The following is a 17,637-nucleotide window of genomic DNA, read 5'->3' as shown; positions in this document are numbered from 1 at the left end:
TATCATGAAACCAACAGCATAATATTTTGATTAATGAGTTGGTAAAACAATGACAACACAAAGTGCAGAGGCACCTGTCACTGGACAGGAGAATGTCACATGGGAAGAATGATATGTAAGTGAGAAGTAGTGAGACTAATAGCCTGAAATTTAATAGTAAAACATGCAAGTTTATACAACTATGGACAAAAAGTTCTCCCATAAGGAAAAAATCTACTATTTGGAGATTCAAAAGTAGAAGAATCTAATTAATCACAGAAGAATCATGAGTTATCATGATAGAACATACAACCCCGAGTAGCATTAAGAAGCATTTCCAGAATGGTTAGGGAAGGTTAGGTAAAGGAAGCATTTTTTACACAATTTTGTAAAATGCTAATTAGCTGGATTAGCCAGTTGGATTTCCAGTGCTTTGCAAGAGGATTTAGGACATTTTTTTACTGACTCCAATTTCTGTATTCCAATAAAATAATGTTTTTATTCTTGTTTGGCTTACTTAATATTTTTAACTTCATAAACACAATATTTCCAGTAGACAGCTTTTGAACTCAACAGCAAAAATATAAACCACAAGAACTACATGCAATCCTTAGTTATCATTTATACAACATTCAAGTACTGCAAAAGTAAAAATATTGATTACATGACAAAACCCTCTAATTCCAAACACAAATACCAAGTTTGAAAAAACTCACATACAAGAATGCAGACTGATCACAACGAGTTGAGTCTAGGGTTTGTCTGAGAAAATTTTTAAAAATGAATAAATAAAAACCACTCTGTTCCCAAAGACACATTTGAGTTATTAATTTTAATGCTGGTAGCATTTAGAACTCCAGTTTGTTCAAAAGAATTAGTGATGTCAAGTGTAAATTTTGTCAAGCTAATTTATAGCTTAGTATGTAAGGAGGCTTTTTCAAAGTAAAAGAATACTTTGAAACTGCTCTTTTTAAAATAAGCGTTATTTAAAATAACCCACAAATGCTTTTCCTCCTGTTGTACAAAATAGATTTGTTTAACTCCTGTTTTATAATAATTAGCCATGGGTTACATAGGTTTTGAACGATCAGTTTCTGTTCTTCAATTTTTAATGTACTACAATTTTACCAAAAAGTTATATAATATTCTGAAGGAGAGGTTTGTGTTCTTTGGTAGTCTAAGCCTTATTTGATCTAATTTAGAAATAAATCTCTGGGGGGTGGAGGGAATCTCTCTGACACCTAGTGAGAGGATGTGCTTACTACAGCTATAATGCTTGTAGTGCAATGGAGAACATCAAATGCAACTTTGTTCCCTCTCTGTCTTGACATTTCACACTTAAAAAAAAAAAAAAAAATCCAAGAACTATACTACAGCTCTTCTGCCAATATATCAGCCAAAAAAGCACATTCTGTACTATTAAGCACCTGCTTTTATTCCAGACAAATGTTCTATAAAACAGATGAGCACCTTTAACAAAAGCCTTACTTCAGCCCCAGTGAGCCTCACCTAAGTAACTTCAGTTGTCCTTACATATGCCTATCAAACAAAAAATGGAGCCACAACGGTTAACCACCATTCAGGGGCAGCCAGCATTCTTTGCATTTCATGCTAGACACACCTTCTGTTTACTCACCCTACAAAACACACCAACAGCTCAGCCTCCAAGTGACACAGATAGGTATTATTTACATCCATCCTTGTTCACAAAGAAAAGGCAACATTTTCTCATTTGTCAGGAAGGGTTTGTTTACCACTGTTTGATCTGAGTTGCGACTGTAAGGCCAATCAATGCAAACTTCTGATCTCTGGTCTTCAGTGACAAAGTTAGGGCCTTCTCAGGAGGCAATACATAGGGATCTAGCCACAATAAGGAATTCCCTGAATAAAGACTCCTTCATTTGCTTTATGTTATGCTTATACCAGCTATTCTTCATTCAAAAATTTCAAAACTTGCTCATATATCTCAAAGGTGCAAATACTGTTCCTTTTCCTCCAAATGGACAGATTTTTTTCCCTCTCTCTCTTGCATGGATCTCTAAAAATAGTCTGAAGCCTGAATCTGAGCTCTTAGTAGTGACCTAGTCTCCTACTGCAACTTTCAAAAGAAATACGTTGGTCTATCTTGCATGACCAATTTAGTGGCCTTCTATGATGGGGTTACAGCATTGCTGGACAAGGGACAAGGAACTGATGTCATCTACCTGGACTTGTGCAAAGCATTTGACACTGTCTCACAAGACATTCTTGTCTCTAAACTGGAGAGATTTGGATTTGACGGACAGATGACTCAGTGGATAAGGAACTGGCTGGGTGATTGCACGCAAAGAGTTGTGGTCAACAGCTCGTTGTCCAAGTGGAGACCAGTGACAAGTGGCATTCCTCTGGGGTTGATATTGGGACTGGCCCTGTTTAACATCTCTGTCAGTGACAGGGACGGTGGGATCGAGTGCACCCTCAGCAAGTTCGCCAATGACACCAAGCTGTGTGGTGCGGTTGACACACTGGAGGAAAGGGATGCCATCCAGAGGGACCTTGACAGGCTGGAGAAGTGGGCCCATGTAAACCAAATGAAGTTCAACCAGGCCAAGTGCAAGTTCCCGCACGTGGGCCAGTGCAATCCCAAGCACAAATCCAGGCTGGGCAGCGAACAGATTGACAGCAGCCCTGAGAAGGAAGTGGTGGATGCCCCATCCCTGGAAACATTCCAGGCCAGGTTGGACGGGGCTCTGAGCAACCTGATCTGGTTGGAGACATTCCTGCTCCTTGCACAGGGGTTGGATTAGATGGCCTTTAAAGGTCCCTTCCAACCCAAACCATTCTGTGATTCTATGATCTTTAAAACAACATTTGGTTTGATGTGATGCGTAGCAGTCTTTAGCTGGATGCACTGATGGAAACAAGTTGATTTGATATAATCCTGAAGACGCTCTCTGAATACAAATGCAAATTATCTCTGTCACTGTGTGGAGTAAAGTGTAGCAACTACATATCACTGAAGTTAACCAGAAACTAGGTAACAATGGCTAGCACAGTTTACAGGTAGGGTTTACTTCCTCCAGCTCATTGCCCAAGGACCACAAATATAAGTTTTATAATTGCTTCAGAGCACAGGTAAGAACATCTCATTTCTTTTCACGTGCAGGCAAAAAGAAACTACATTTGACTTTGAAAGTCCATGTGAATATACTCACTGACGTTTTACTACTCCTAACCACTCTACAAAGTGAGCTGACAATGTGGAAGGTACCAATTCCGCAGTGTGGGCCAGTGTGTAGTCCCACCAACTTTCTAAACAAGCTGATCACACAGTCAAGCACCAGATTAATCACAAAGAGAGAAGGCAGAAACATGTGACAAGAAGTGGAGAAAGGAAGTAGTTTCCTTTCAGCAGCAGCACAAACCTAAACCAGTCTAAATGTACGGCAAGAGCTATATAACAGCATTTCAACACTGGAGCACTTAAACACCTTGATTTCAAAGTTCCAAATACAAAGTTCCCAGAACTTCCTGGGATTTTTATTTAAAAAAAAAAAAAAAACAAAAACCAAAAAAAACCCTAAACAAACAAAAAAAAAAAACCCAAAAAACCCCAAAAAAAAACCCAAACCCCAAAAGATCTTTTCAAAATTAGAACTGTTCCTTCTTAAAAACAGCCCTGTAACATTTTGTTATGCGTTTATATTTTCATATTTTGGAACTCCAGTTAGAGATATTACTCCTTTCAGCAATCTGAAAATAGCTTATGCTACTGTCAAATTACTAGCCAATAATTTACATGTGGTAAACCTCCAAATCTTCCCAGTGAACAGCTGTCACTGGTTCAAAAAAGCTAGGATTTAACAAAGAAGGTGCCTTGTACATTACCTATTGCATAATTTCCAGATACATAACTAAGTTTTTAAATTGGAATTATTAGAGAAAGTTTTGATATTTTACTTCAAATTAAAACGTATCTGTCCAGCAGCAGCCGGAGAAAAATCTATTTACATTAACAAAACATGAACCACAAAAGCCCAGCTTTCCTTCTCTTATTCCTTGTTTTCTCATCCTCCTCTGACAAAAATAAATAAATTAAATAAATAAATAAATAAATAAATAAATAAATAAAGTAAATAGTGGGAATTTGCAACACAACTCATTTGTCTTATCTTTTAGAGCCACAGTTCCTTTTGGGCAAATAGCCATTTTGGGGGAGTAAATGCCAACATATATTTTACTGTTGCTGATCAGTAAGTCAACTAAAATGCACTTAAACTCATAGCTGAACAAGGATTACAAGACGCTCTTACCAAACTTAACATCTATATCAAAAGCTTACTCTAGGGAACGGTTAGGAAAAAATGAAAGTATCACACCCTAAAAACCAAGTTCTATGTATCCTAGATCTAGAATTTTTTTTCAAAATAGCAGTGGCAGCAACTTAAGCTGCAGTAGAATAAATCTGAATATAACCAAGACTGCCTTCAGAGCTTGGTTGCAAACTCAGAATTCTGAGTTCTTTGTCATGAAGTTAGAAACCAGTCTGGGAAATACCTAAGAGCTGACTCTGTGAGGGGAAAAAAAAAAAAAAAAAAAAAAAAAAAGAATTCAAGGACACATTTAAGTAAATTGAAACACTAACTAAGTGTAGCTGATGAAACTTTGTTACACCACAAGTAAACAAGAAGCATGAAAGAAAGTAAAGTCAAGACACAAGCATGAGACTACCTTCAGCAAAACCCAGGGCAAGGTCAAAGGTCAACTGCATTCCTTAGAAACATTATAAGGAATATTATCCAACTTAATGCCTGCCAAGAAAGTGGTTTTCATTAACAAGTGCGAGGAAGAAGATTCAGAAACCTACCGGTATTACCGACAGTTCCAAACAGAAATGCTGTCACACAGAAGATGATGGAAAAGGCATTCTGCCCACCAAACAAGGGAAACATATACGGGGGGCGAGGCTGCTGCCTGAGCTAAGAGGAGAGTAGAACAGTCAAGTAACAGAAGAAAATAGGCTTGAGAGAGCTCTCTCTTGAAATTATAAGAAACATGGAACTCACTTGCAGCATAGACAATTTTTTTTTCTTTTTTATCACTTCACCACTTAAAAATACACCCAAAGATGAACCTATAACTTCCAAAGCTACATCTCACTGCATAATCAATGTAAAAACGTACAGAACAGCTACCTCTTCTGGTCTCGCCACAGTTTTCCTCATTATGTAAACAAACTAACTAACATCAAATACATGAATTACCTCATGCTATTATCACTCAAATTCTAAGCTCAGGATGAAGGCTTCACATCTTGCAATAATTACTAAGCAAAAAAAAAGATAATAGGCTGGATTTCAAACTCAAATAAATCAACTTACAAGTAATTCTAAGCATTATGAAATTGTAATAATTAAAGGTTGGCATCCACTTCCACACGGCCAAGAACTCAGAGAGAATGAAAGTTTACAACAAATTTAATTTCCTTTTTTTTTCCATATATTTCTGTTCATCTCTTTATTTACACAATGATTTTAAAGGGGTTTTGGTTTAGACAGTGTTTGCTGCATCTAGGAAAAAAAAACAAGCACAAAACTAAGAGCCTGCAAGTGTGTAAGCAAGACAGAGTAAATGCTAATAATAATTACTACATTTAATATCTTCCCTTTTGAGTTAAAATATAGAGAAAAAGATGAATGTTGTCATATTTCAGGGAGAGAATGCAGTCTTTAGTAGCCTGTCAAATATTTTTAAAGAATTTAAAATATTCTGTGTTATTAAAGACTTTGGTTTTCTTAAACAGGAATTAATTCAATCCGAAACCACCAGTGACTTCATATAGATCACTTAAAACATTTACTGTTGAGATGTAAGCTTGTCTAAAATAACTAATAAATCACATCCATTCAAATGTGAAAGGCCTGTTGCAAGTAATCATTAAGTACAACAGACTACTGAACAAATGGGCTTTCAATTAAGATTAAGTTTATATCACTAAAGAAATAGTCTAAATAGTAAATAAATGCTTTTACTGAAGAAAACTACTTTTTTCGTAAGGAACTAAGAACTATCTCTGTATCTTAAATAAGAATAAAATACGAGAGTGGAGATGCATATAACTAAATTTACAAGTTATTTCCATGAAACAGAAATAAACTATGAAGTGATAAACTACAAATACTGTTCCTTTCTTCTCTCTGTCACCATAGCAATTTAAACACTCAGAAACAGAAAGAGGAACTTGATCTTGCAATTAATCTCAGATTGTTTATTCTATATACACAATACCAGGTTACTGACTGTGTGGATGCATGAGCAATATCTGGATGTAAAACCGAGTAGGAGATATAACAAAACAGGAATTCCGCTATAAATATTTCAGTATTTTTTAACATATATACAAATATATATTTCAGTATTTATAGTATATACTATAAATATTTCCATATTTCATGCATATGTGTCTGAAGCACAAGTAACTTCTGTGTAACATTTATTTTAAAAAGTGCAGTAATTCTTACAGAACGTCACAGTTGACATCAAAGTGAAATTATAGGGAAAATTATGTAAAAAGTATTTTTCTGTTTATATAATGTGCCATACAAAAGGTAAAATGAGTCTGGAAAGTAACTTAACCACTAACTCCTAAACTATCTATGGAAAATGCAGATTTTTCTAAGGGCAACAAAGCAAACACTAAAGAGTTCTCATAAATTCACTTGGGTTGGTCAGATGTGAAGACTGCCAAATCTCTAAGAATTTTTTTTCCCCAGATTTTTACTACAGCTTCCAGAAACCAAGAAGTTTTTAGGTCTTCTTACTTTGAGGTAAGTGAGACAGCTTTGATCAACTTCAAATGCAGGCAAAAGAACAACTCACTAGAGGGGAAAAAAAAAAAAAAAACATTACAAAACAGGTTAGCAAGAGACCTTCTCAACACCATCAAAGGACTTCAGAATTTGAAAAGTGCAGCAAGTATTCCTAATATTCCAAGAGAGGAGGAATAATAATAATAATTTTAAAAGGATTTCAGCATGGGGTTGAAGGTCAAAGTTTATAAGGTTAAAAAGGTCCTTTTTCTGAGCTTAGCAGGAAAGACTGGCCCTGGACAGAAATTATACACAATGTCCCAGAAGACACTTCCATAGTCTCCCCTTTCCATGTCAGCTTGGAAATCATGGAGATATTTTAATTTGTCACCCAAGAATCACCTCCATGTAGCCAACAATAAGGTCAGCTAATGAAAGTAAACAGGAAGCTCCCTTCTAGGGTTTAGACTTTTATTTAAAAAAAAAAAAAAAAAGATTACTGAGAAGGTGCTGTGTATAGATCTAAGAGAAAGACTGCTGTGATAAATTAAAGAAAGGTGGAGATGGGACAGAAGCTATATAAAGTGGTTACAGCACACACTGTAGGAAAGAGCAGGAAGATAAGGAACAGCTCTAAGTAACTCCAAAGTGATAATTCTAAATTCCTGCAAAAAGAGATGAGAGTCAACGCAAGAAAAAGTAGAGGGTTTTTTGTTTTGTTTAAAAGAAGGTTGTACAAACGATCATTAAAGAGTGGAAAACAGGAATACTATCTTACTGTTTTTAAAAGTAGAGAGTGTAACAGTACAGTTTACCCATAAAATGCATTTTGTTTTTTCAGTCCTTACAATATGTATTCAGCTTATCAACAGAAACCACTTAAATGTGTGGAAGGGAGGAGTTTATTTTAGGGCTTTTTTTTTTTTTTTTTTTAAAAAAAAAAAAGCACATCGTGATCTCCAACATAGTGGTTCTACTTCATTGCAAAATGTGGGTTATCTTTGGTACTCCATCAAGAATTTCAATAATAATAAAAGCCCACAGATAAGAAGGAAGAAAATATAATTGCTGCTCAGGCTGCTAAAAGGAAAAAATTGAACAATCAACTCAGAACTGTAGCTAAATCTTCAAGTACAGTGATTTCCCACTGCTTGTATATACCTCAATCTTCCTGCTTAATTGTTACATTACAATTTTGTGCTTTCCTCCCTGTGTACAAGGTCCAAACAAGTAAATACCATAATACATGGATAAAAAGCAAAACTGATCTTACATAAAGTGGAGTCAAACGGACACACTAAACAAGGGTAACATTTTAACCAAGTCTTCAGGCACCACTTCTCACTGTCTATAGAGATTTTCAAACTTACAAAAATTGTTCTTCAACAAATACAAGTTTCCAAGTTTTCTATGGCTCATGAAAGTCTATTCCTCTGCTACTTTTCTATTAAATAGTAATAGAACGTCTCTTAGTAAGCATACCTGACTGCATTTTTGCAGTATGGCACTCAAACAAAAGGCAGAGCATAAATCTTCCATTTACTTTTTTTTTTTAATTCTTGCAAAATAAAAACCCGATTTTAGAGATATTTTGCAAACATTTCTTTATGACAATCAAAAATGCTGGAAACACTGTCTTGTAGAAGGTCCATCTCTTTAACACAAATATCTCATAATGACTTATACAACTGAGGAAGATTCTACTATCAGGTCATCATCACAAACTCCTGCAATTAAAAATGTATACAAAACACAAAAGTCTCTTGAAGATTTGGAAAATGCTGTCATATTCTTCTCAGAAAAAGCATGGCATGTCAGCCAGAAAAATAAGAGCAGAGAATTACGTGTTGTAGGAAGCAATAGTATGACTCAACAGTAAGTTAGTACAATGTTTCTAGAGAGAAAAGCCATAGATATTATCACTTGTAATTACAGAAAGATTTGAGCACCTCTTAGAATATCAGAAGAAGGAAATTTAACATTCTATCTAAATTTTACTTCAGCTAATTTTATTTCTCCCTACAGTGTCAACAGAATTAAATGTAGGATTGTTCACTCCCTGTATAAATAATGTATTAGGTATAAACCAATTAAAACCAGCTTGAATGGTCTACCCTAAAAGCTAGAAGATATATGGGAAGAGCTGGAAAATCACTTTAGTAGTTATAAAAGGTTAAGTTATAACATCCTGTGGCAAAAACAGGATTAATTTGCAGAAAAGCGAAAATATATATTAGAAAAGTAATGAAAAAAAAACATTTAAGCATGATTTAGAAGTTTCTGAATTCTGGAAACACGAAGATAGCACCACTTGATGAACCACAATCTGAGACTCAATATGCATAAAACGAGATACATCATCTTCAACCAGTATGAAGAAAATACATTTTCTTAAATCAGTGACTCTAGCAGACACACTGAAGATATTAACAAGGTCAGAATTCAACTAAGCTACATACTACCACATTTTTCTTTAACTTAGTCTGACTACAGCAGAAATTAAGCACAAAAACAATTATTCTGACAGAAGCTAAGTGCTCAGACTCTGAGAACTGCTACAAAAGCAGCCAAAAGCTTTATTTTCTGCAAAGCTTTTGAAAAACTCAACCTATAAAGCTGCAAACATTACATGTCCTAAAAATAATAAGTTTTCTCAGAGGAAAAATAAACCTCACAAACACTCCCTCACTCACTCTCTCTCTGCAATTAGCAATTTCAGCAACCTTTGTAAGATACTGACTAAATTTAACTTTATTTTATGGGAACCTAATTACAAAAGCTTGTAACACAAGAAGCCGTAAGCCTGTGCAGTAAAATAAAAGGCAGGAAACACCATAACTAGAGAACATGCAAAGAACTGGTTGTGAAACTCACAAGCCTGAATTCTATTTACTGCCTCACTGTAATGTTATACCACCCTTCCCCAATGGATAGGCAAAGATATTTTCTAAGCTGAGTGCAAGAAGATAAAAACTTTAACAAATAAGCAAAAAACCCCAAGCAGATTACTGTCTTTCTAAAGGACAGAGTTCTTCAGTGAGTGTTCACTGACAATGAACTTTCTCAAGTTCACAGCAGTTTAATTTACTATTTTCAACATGAGCGGTCCTGGAGTAAACTGTGCTACAGGTACTTTAAGCATGATGTCACCTGAGTGGTTTCTGAAAGGGTTTAGAAAATTTAATATTTAAACAGATGGCAGCCAGGGCACACTACAGCTCCTAGTATTGCTAAGAGTAGTTAAATCTTTGTTTGCAACAGCGAAAAATAATTTCTGTGCATGTGCCCAGAAAAATCAGGCTTTTTGTGGCTTATAGAAAACACAGGAAAGATTTCACAATCACAATATTCATGTAATTCTTCTAGTTTATTAAGAATATAATTCAATTCATTCACTGCAAGGGAGATTAACTATTCAAAAACTTCTTTTTCTGGGATGTTACTTCAGAGAAGTTCTTAAGAAAGCAGAAGTTCTGTATACATAGCTGATCACAGGTCTGGAATAGTTAATTTATTTTAAATATGACTGAATCTGATGCAATATGTTTCCATCTACTGCCCCACTGTGATGATAATACTACATTTCCATTATACGAGTGGAATCTCTTCCAAGTTAGAATCATAGAATGGTTCGGGTTGGAAAGGACCTTTAAAGGCCGTCTAGACCAGCCCCCCTTCAACTACATCAGGTTGCAATATTTTCGTTTTGTAGCATAAGCACTTCAAACCCTTATAAATTATTTTGTTAATTTAAATAAATGTAACATTCTAAACAGTAAACTAAAGTCTTTATTCTGTATCTAAATCTGCTAAATTATTATCTCAATATTTTGTCCAATACCTAATACAACTGCGATACACAAAAAAATGTGATTTTATTTCTCCTCTGCAGTATCAACTGAAACCAAAGACGCTATCTTTCCACAAAAGCATTGCATACCTCTAATCACCCATACCATGCTCCTTTGCCTCTTTCCTAGCTCCTTTATTGCTATATGATCATCTATATTGATATAATGACCTAGCTGCAGCATCAGTATAAATATCTGTGTGTTCATTTCTATGACTCCAGAACTGAATGTGGAATTCAAGACACTGTCGTACCTTGAATCTGTGCAACAGGAGGACTGTTCTCTGGTTTTGCTGAGTTCCAGTCCTAACAGTTCCTAACATTCCATAAAATGACATATTACCTGAACTTTTTACCATGCCACTCTTTCATACTTCTTACAAAGGAGGCACAAAGCCCCAGTAAGAATCATGCTTCACATGCTATCAACTCCTAGCATGCAGCAATTTTTGCAATCCATATTAAAGTTCTACAATCTCAAAGTACAACTGAAATAGAAGCAAACTGTTTGATTTGCTTGCCTGTTCTCGTAAATAAAAGGTTGCATATCTATGAAACCAGGAACATACAAAATTAATTAAAATCTTGTCTTGTCATAGGCCAACAACGTAAAACCGACAACTGATGGCAAAGACAAACTATGTCAGTTAAAACCAATGGTAAAAGAGTTGCCTAAAGGAGTTATTTGTTCAAGATTTCACTCATGCCAAAAAACACTGTAGATCACTGTGCAAGGTAATGCTCCTCAAATGTTCTTTTTGGCCAATACATTTAGTCTATACGCAGTGTCATGACAGATGGGAGGTGAATGGGAATCTGTACAAAACAGTCATGGGAAAGAAAACGAGAGAACAATAAATTAGGAAACACTGACACTGCAGAGAAATTACTCAAATTAAGAGAGAATTGAAAGTACAGAGACAAAAAGAGACATCAGAAGCCAAAAAAAAAAAAAAGGCAAAAGTACTAGATAATAGGAGATGGACAGGAAAGCAATGCAGAAAAAATAAGTCATGGTCTCCTACAAATCTGGAACAGCAAGATAGAGAGAAAAAGAAACTAAACCAGAAAGAGTAAGCAACAACAGCAGCTGCAGCAGACTGTTCTTCACTCATAAGAAAAATGTCACAATGAAATACACACTAACATTAATTGATTTATATGAACATGGCTCCACTGGCCACAGTGTTCACTCTCTCCTCCTTGTATTTGCCTTCTGCTTTACATTTGGAAATCAAAGTACTGATATCCTCATTCAGATTAATTCTGCAGCCAACTACCAACTTTTCTTTTCAAATATTAAATTCCACTTAGCTAATATTTGCCAGGGAAGCCACGCTGAGATCCTCCTGATACTCTTCCAAAGTTGGTCTTCCTACATGATTTTAGGTCCCTTTAGGATTATTTATTCATTATCAAGTCTACTACTGAAACCAATACAACCCTGTCCTCATAAGAGAGGTGCTCCAGCCCTTTTATCATCTTTGTGGCCCTCCTCTGGACCTTCTCCAACTGGTCCATGTCCTTCTTGTGTTGGGGGCTCCAGACCTGGACGCAGTACTCCAGGTGGGGTCTCACCAGGGCAGAGTAGAGGGGGAGAATCACCTCCCTCGACCCGCTGGCCACGCTCCTCTTGATGCAGCCCAGGATGCGGTTGGCCTTCTGGGCCGCAAGGGCGCATTGCCCACTCATGTTAAGCTTCTCGTCCACCAGCACTCCCAAGTCCTTCTCCTCAGGGCTGCTCTCAATCCATTCTCCGTCCAGCCTGGATTTGTGCCTGGGATTGCCATGACCCAGGTGCAGGACCTTGCACTTGGCCTGGTTAAACTTCATGACGTTGGCACGGGCCCACCTCTCCAGCCTGTCAAGGTGCCTCTGGATGGCATCCCTCCCTTCCAGTGTGAAGTGAAGTGTTTATAAAGAAAAACCTAATCATGGTTTGTGAACGTAAACCTTTATACTCTTGGGTGCTGTACAAAACCTACCCAAGCAGACGAGAAATATAAGTTTATTGTTACTATTCAGCAGAGAAACTTACAAAATTCAATTTAGTCCATTACTTCTTCAGATGTATAAAAGTATATTGAAACAAAAACTGAGAAGATAAAAGACAGTCCACATACATAATTATCAAAAGTAGTTAGTAAAAATAGGAGCCCAGAAGCAGACATCCCCATGCATCAGAAACATTGCAACAATTTGAGGAAAGATGGATGTCTTATCTTGCATTGAGAAAGGGCAGAAAACCCTGGTGAGGTTTTACCACTATCACTCCCCCAGAGAGAGTAATTATACTAACTTGTACTACCTACTAACCACACAGTCACAATATTTCCAACCACCGTAAGACACAGGAACAGACATTTTCTTGTAAAAACTAGAAAAATTATTAAGATGCATTTACTAGTAAACATTATTTTAAATTGAGAAAGTCAGCAATGGATAGGAGACTGCAAAATCAACATATGCACAGAAATTCAAAATTCAGCCAGAGCAGTGATGTCATTTATCTTTCAAGCTAGCTCTGATGTAAGCAGAGAGCTGGACTGCAGCTTTTCTATATATATAAATATACATATATATATATATATATAAAGGGAGCATATAAGAAAAATGGACAAAGACTTTTCGTCAGGGCCTGTAGGGACAGGACAAGAGGCAATGGCTTTACATCGAAAAAAAGGCAGGTTTAGATTGGATATTGAGAAGAAATATTTTATAATGAGGGCAGTGAGGCACTGGAACAGGCTGCCCAGAGAAGCTGTGGATGCCCCATCCCTGGAAGTGCTCAAGGCCAGGTTGGACGGGGCTTTGAGTGACCTGGTCTGGCGGAAGGTGTCCCTGTCCAGGGCAGGGGGGTTGGAACAAGATGATCTTTAAGGTCCCTTCCAACCCAAACCATTCTATGATTTTATGACTGCATGACCTCAAGAGGTGACTTACAACCTAATTATCTGATGGCCCTTTTAGCCAGCTTTTTAACCACTTCTCTCTCTGGAATACAGTGAATAAGGTGTAGGTAATTCTACTTCAAAACACAATTGAATCAATTTTTGCTTTAATATGCAATTTCTTATTCCAGAGAGTAGAAAAACACAGGCACTCAAGAGCTAGACTGCAACTTAAAGGCAAAATAAGCAAAGTATTCACTTTCTGTTAACATTTCCATTTCTTGCATTTCTTGACTCAGAGTACTCCCAGTATAACTAACTGAAAAAGAAACTTTTGTTGTATAGATTCGTGTATTTGTAAGGAAAGGTTTGAGGATGAAATTGCTGTATTATGCAGTGCTGACAGCAAAAAAAAAATCATTACTAGTAAGGAGGACTCAAACTGTCCTTTGAAGAGTAAATTAATTCCAGCTTCCAGCAGAGAATATGATTTCTTGAGCCACCTGAACACATTCCCAACTAGCTTGATGACATCAGGTCAATCACAACAGGCAGTCAAGGCCAGAGAATATACCTGGCCACAATTACACTTGTTGTTGATTGGGAAATTCCATAGCCACTGGGTTCCAGGCAGATTTATTTTTTTTCCCCTCAGAAATTACAAGGGTTACTATGACGTTACTATGATGCACAGTCAGCAGCTGCAGCACACCGACAGTTATTTCAGCAGCAATAGGAACATAGAGCTTCACTTTCTGAGGGCTACTTTAGATGCTTTTAAAGAGAAAACACCTACTAGATTTGAATGTTACACATGACTGTCAACCACTACAGGGAGACAGAAAAAAAGAAAACCTGCCAGCAATTTCAGAGGTTGAGTACTTCTGAGAACCAGTCGTGAGAAAGAAACAAAACTAACACAGTATTCACCATTCACTAAGACGACTTTGACACCAAGAAGTCAAATCAGCCATAGATAAATGCACCCTACATTTAACTAAAAAATATCAGTGCAAGATAAAAATCTTTCAAGTTATATAAACAGAGAAAAATTGAGTATCTGTACAGTATCTAAACGAAGACTGCTGTACTGAAGGGATAATTACTTCATAACAACCTATGACCAGAACTAAAATGCCTGCTCCACCAAGTCTTCCTGAAATACATAGGATTTTTGTCTCCACTACTTATTTCTAAAATGGGGATAAAAGTGCTTCTCTACACCCTGCTAATTACAAGAATAATTACATTAAAAACAGAAAGATTGGAATACTAAAAGTAAGTCTTAAACAAAAGTATTTAAACATATATAGTTTTGATTTTATTACAAAATACAAAGATTAATTTCACATGTGGTTTTTCCCACCCATAAAATAGTCCCATTCCAGTCATCAGTGATACTTTAAAACATACAGAATAACCCTCCACTGTTTTCTTAAAAAAAAGGAAGATTATGGGTATCTGAAAATGACAAATTAAAGACAAAATAAACAAGTAAGATTTTTAGTCAGGCCACTTAATTCCTTTCCTAATCAACTAATATCCATTTAATTCAGTTCTGAAATAACAGAAGAAAAATCTTTCACTGGTAAACGATCTCTCAGTTCAAGGATCAAATGAATTTAAAAAAATAGTGTTACATTCTTACTATGCCAAGCAGTCCTTCAGCAAAAATAAGTCTAAGACTTTAGATCCCTATTATTCTCAATTAACAATTAGATATCAATACCTCCTTTACACAGATTGCAGAAAAAAAACCTCAACACTCCCACTCTCCCTTCAACTCATATACATAAACATAGCTATCCTTAACGTTAAGACAATGACCAAAACATACGTGATTCCTTTAGACAGAAATACAAGAGCAGAGAAGAAAGCCTCAAACATATACAAGTTTGTTTATACTTGGAGACAAGGAGCCCTAAGGTGTTTCATTCTGAGAGACAACTACTGTACATAAAGGCACCTAACAAATTGCTTGTAAGTGCAAGGATACAGGAGACTGGCAATGCCCTTCTCCTGTCCTGTAGCACGTGAACATTGTACAGCTTTTAATCTTTCATACAAAATTGATAGATTCTGCTTAGAATATTAGGAAGCAGCAGCAGGCTGACCAGGTATATAATCTACCTTTCCAGATTAAATGTCTATTACATTTTTCCACAGTTATGCGAGACTCAATTCTGAGATCCAAGTCCTCCACAGTCCCACATCCCTATGCAACCCGGAGAAGGGTTTATATAGGGCCTCTAACACAGAGCATTAAATTCAGTATGTGTAAATCTATAGCTTCGAGTTTTTATTACACAAGTAGCAGCACAGAACAGTTTGCTCAACTATGCATCTGATCAAACTCATGACACAATATGTATGTGTGTGTACGTGTAGGTACATATATGTATGTAACGTGTACATATGCATATAGAGCACATAGTCCCAGCTACAGTCAATTAAACAGTCCCTGAAGCAACAAGCAGCTTAAATATGGGACATGGAGAACAGATCAAAAACAACAGAAGATGAAGATGTTTCATCAACTGCACATAAACCTCTCCTAGGTACACTGTGAAAAGGAGAGAACATAACAATAGGGTTCCGTCTCTAAAAGCCATGATAAGCAGCTTGTGCACAGTAACTTCTAAAATAAACTAACTTTATTAGAATATAAAATAAATAATCTCTAAGTAAAAGCATACATACAATTTTTCAGTACTACAAGTAAGAGCCAGCAAATAAGCCATGGGGAGACAATGCAATTCAGATGACAGGTCTGGAGATACAGGGAACACCTTACAGTCACAGTCACACACAGTTGATAAAGGCCAACGTGAAAAATTTCAGAGCGAATTTTGTGACACCAGCCAGATCCACGCAGGATGCACACGGCCAGAGATGCACCTAACACTCAGGGGAAGAAAGCCCGGCCACGCTACAACCGCACTCATGAGGCTCAAGGGGAAGAGCACAGGTTCCGAGCATCTCGGCCGAGGTACAACGCGGACTTTGTATGGTTCATACTGCTTTGAAGAGGCACAAAAAGCCCCCTCCACCCCTCCCTACAAAGGAAGGGCTCCTGGACGCCCGTCGTCCACTCACCCTCAGCAACAGGGCACCGACATCTGACCGGCCCCACCTGCCCCCCCCCGCCGCCTTTTCCCCATCCCCGCCTGTACCTTCCCCCTTTCCCAGACGCCCGTGGCTGAGAGCTGCGGCCTCGCCTCCCTGCGCCCCCCCAACAACCCCTCGGCGGCCCAGGGGTGCAGCCGCCCCCGCGTGACAAGGCCGGGGGCCGTGCTGGGGCGCAGCGGGGCCGCAGCTGCCCCCCCCACCCCGCGGCCGCGCCCCGCGAGGCGGCCGTTCGTGTAGGTGGGGAGCGGCCCCGAGCAGAACCCCCCCTCCCCCGCCCGGCTCGCCCAGGCCTCCCACCCCCGTCCCCAGCGGGGGCCGCGCTCCTCAGCCCCCGCCTCCGCCGCAGCCCAGCGCTCACCAGGCGGCGGGGGGAGGCGGCGGACCTTAGTCCGGGTCTTCCGCGAGGCTGGGGCGAGCGGCGAGTCCCCGCCGGCAGCCGCGTCCTTTCCTGCGGCAGCGGCGGCGGCTTGTCAAAGAGAAAACATGACGCGGGCGGGGGGGGAAGGAGGGAGGCGGCGAGATCTCGCGGGGCTGCCGCGCGGCTCTCGCGAGGCGCCCGCCGCTCTCCCCCGCCTCCGCGCGCAGGGGCCGCGAGCGGCCGCTGGCCGCGCCGCGGGAAAAAGAGGTGGGCGCGCGGCCGCCCGCTCTGCGCGCGCGGGCGCTGCACCGCCACGGGCTGCGGCGGCGCGCTCGGGCCCGGCCCGCCGGACAGCCCAGCTCCGCGGGGGAAGGGGCGCGGCCCGGGCCCCCGCCCGAGGGGGAAGGCTTCCCTGGCGGGGGGCGGCGGCCCCGCTCCCTGGCTGCACAATTTGCAACGCGAGCCCGGAACAGAGGGACTGGGGGGCCGCGAACGCACCCACCGCACCCCGGGGAGGCCTGCGGCAGCCCCGCCGGAGCGAGAGGCAGGGCAGCTGCTGCGCGGAGTCCCCGCGGTGCAGGTGTGCGTGCAGCAGCAGGGCTGCACCGCGGGCGCCGAGCCTGCGGGAGCTTGGCCAGGCGA

At 39.1% G+C, this 17,637-nt stretch overlaps 1 protein-coding gene across 8 annotated transcripts in view; it reads right to left on the bottom strand.

Annotated features, from left to right (window-relative positions):
• HERC1 (HECT and RLD domain containing E3 ubiquitin protein ligase family member 1) overlaps nucleotides 1-17,130 on the bottom strand; it is a 102,109-nt gene extending 84,979 nt beyond the window's left edge. For 6 of the 8 annotated variants that reach the window (XM_086756857.1, XM_086756863.1, XM_086756859.1 and 3 more), the window contains exon 1: nucleotides 16,996-17,129. The gene's annotated coding sequence lies outside the window, so the exon portion shown is untranslated. Of the gene's footprint in view, nucleotides 1-16,995 lie in introns of all 8 variants that reach the window. The other 2 variants (XM_086756864.1, XM_086756858.1) reach the window with 2 other exon arrangements.
• Between the last annotated feature and the right edge of the window lie 507 nt (nucleotides 17,131-17,637).

The sequence above is a fragment of the Chlamydotis macqueenii genome, chromosome 12, assembly GCF_036417535.1.
Source record: "Chlamydotis macqueenii isolate bChlMac1 chromosome 12, bChlMac1.mat, whole genome shotgun sequence".
In the NCBI taxonomy this organism is placed as follows: domain Eukaryota; kingdom Metazoa; phylum Chordata; class Aves; order Otidiformes; family Otididae; genus Chlamydotis; species Chlamydotis macqueenii.
The sequence above is the reverse complement of the archived record's forward strand: the minus strand, read 5'-3'. Positions and strand labels throughout refer to the sequence as shown.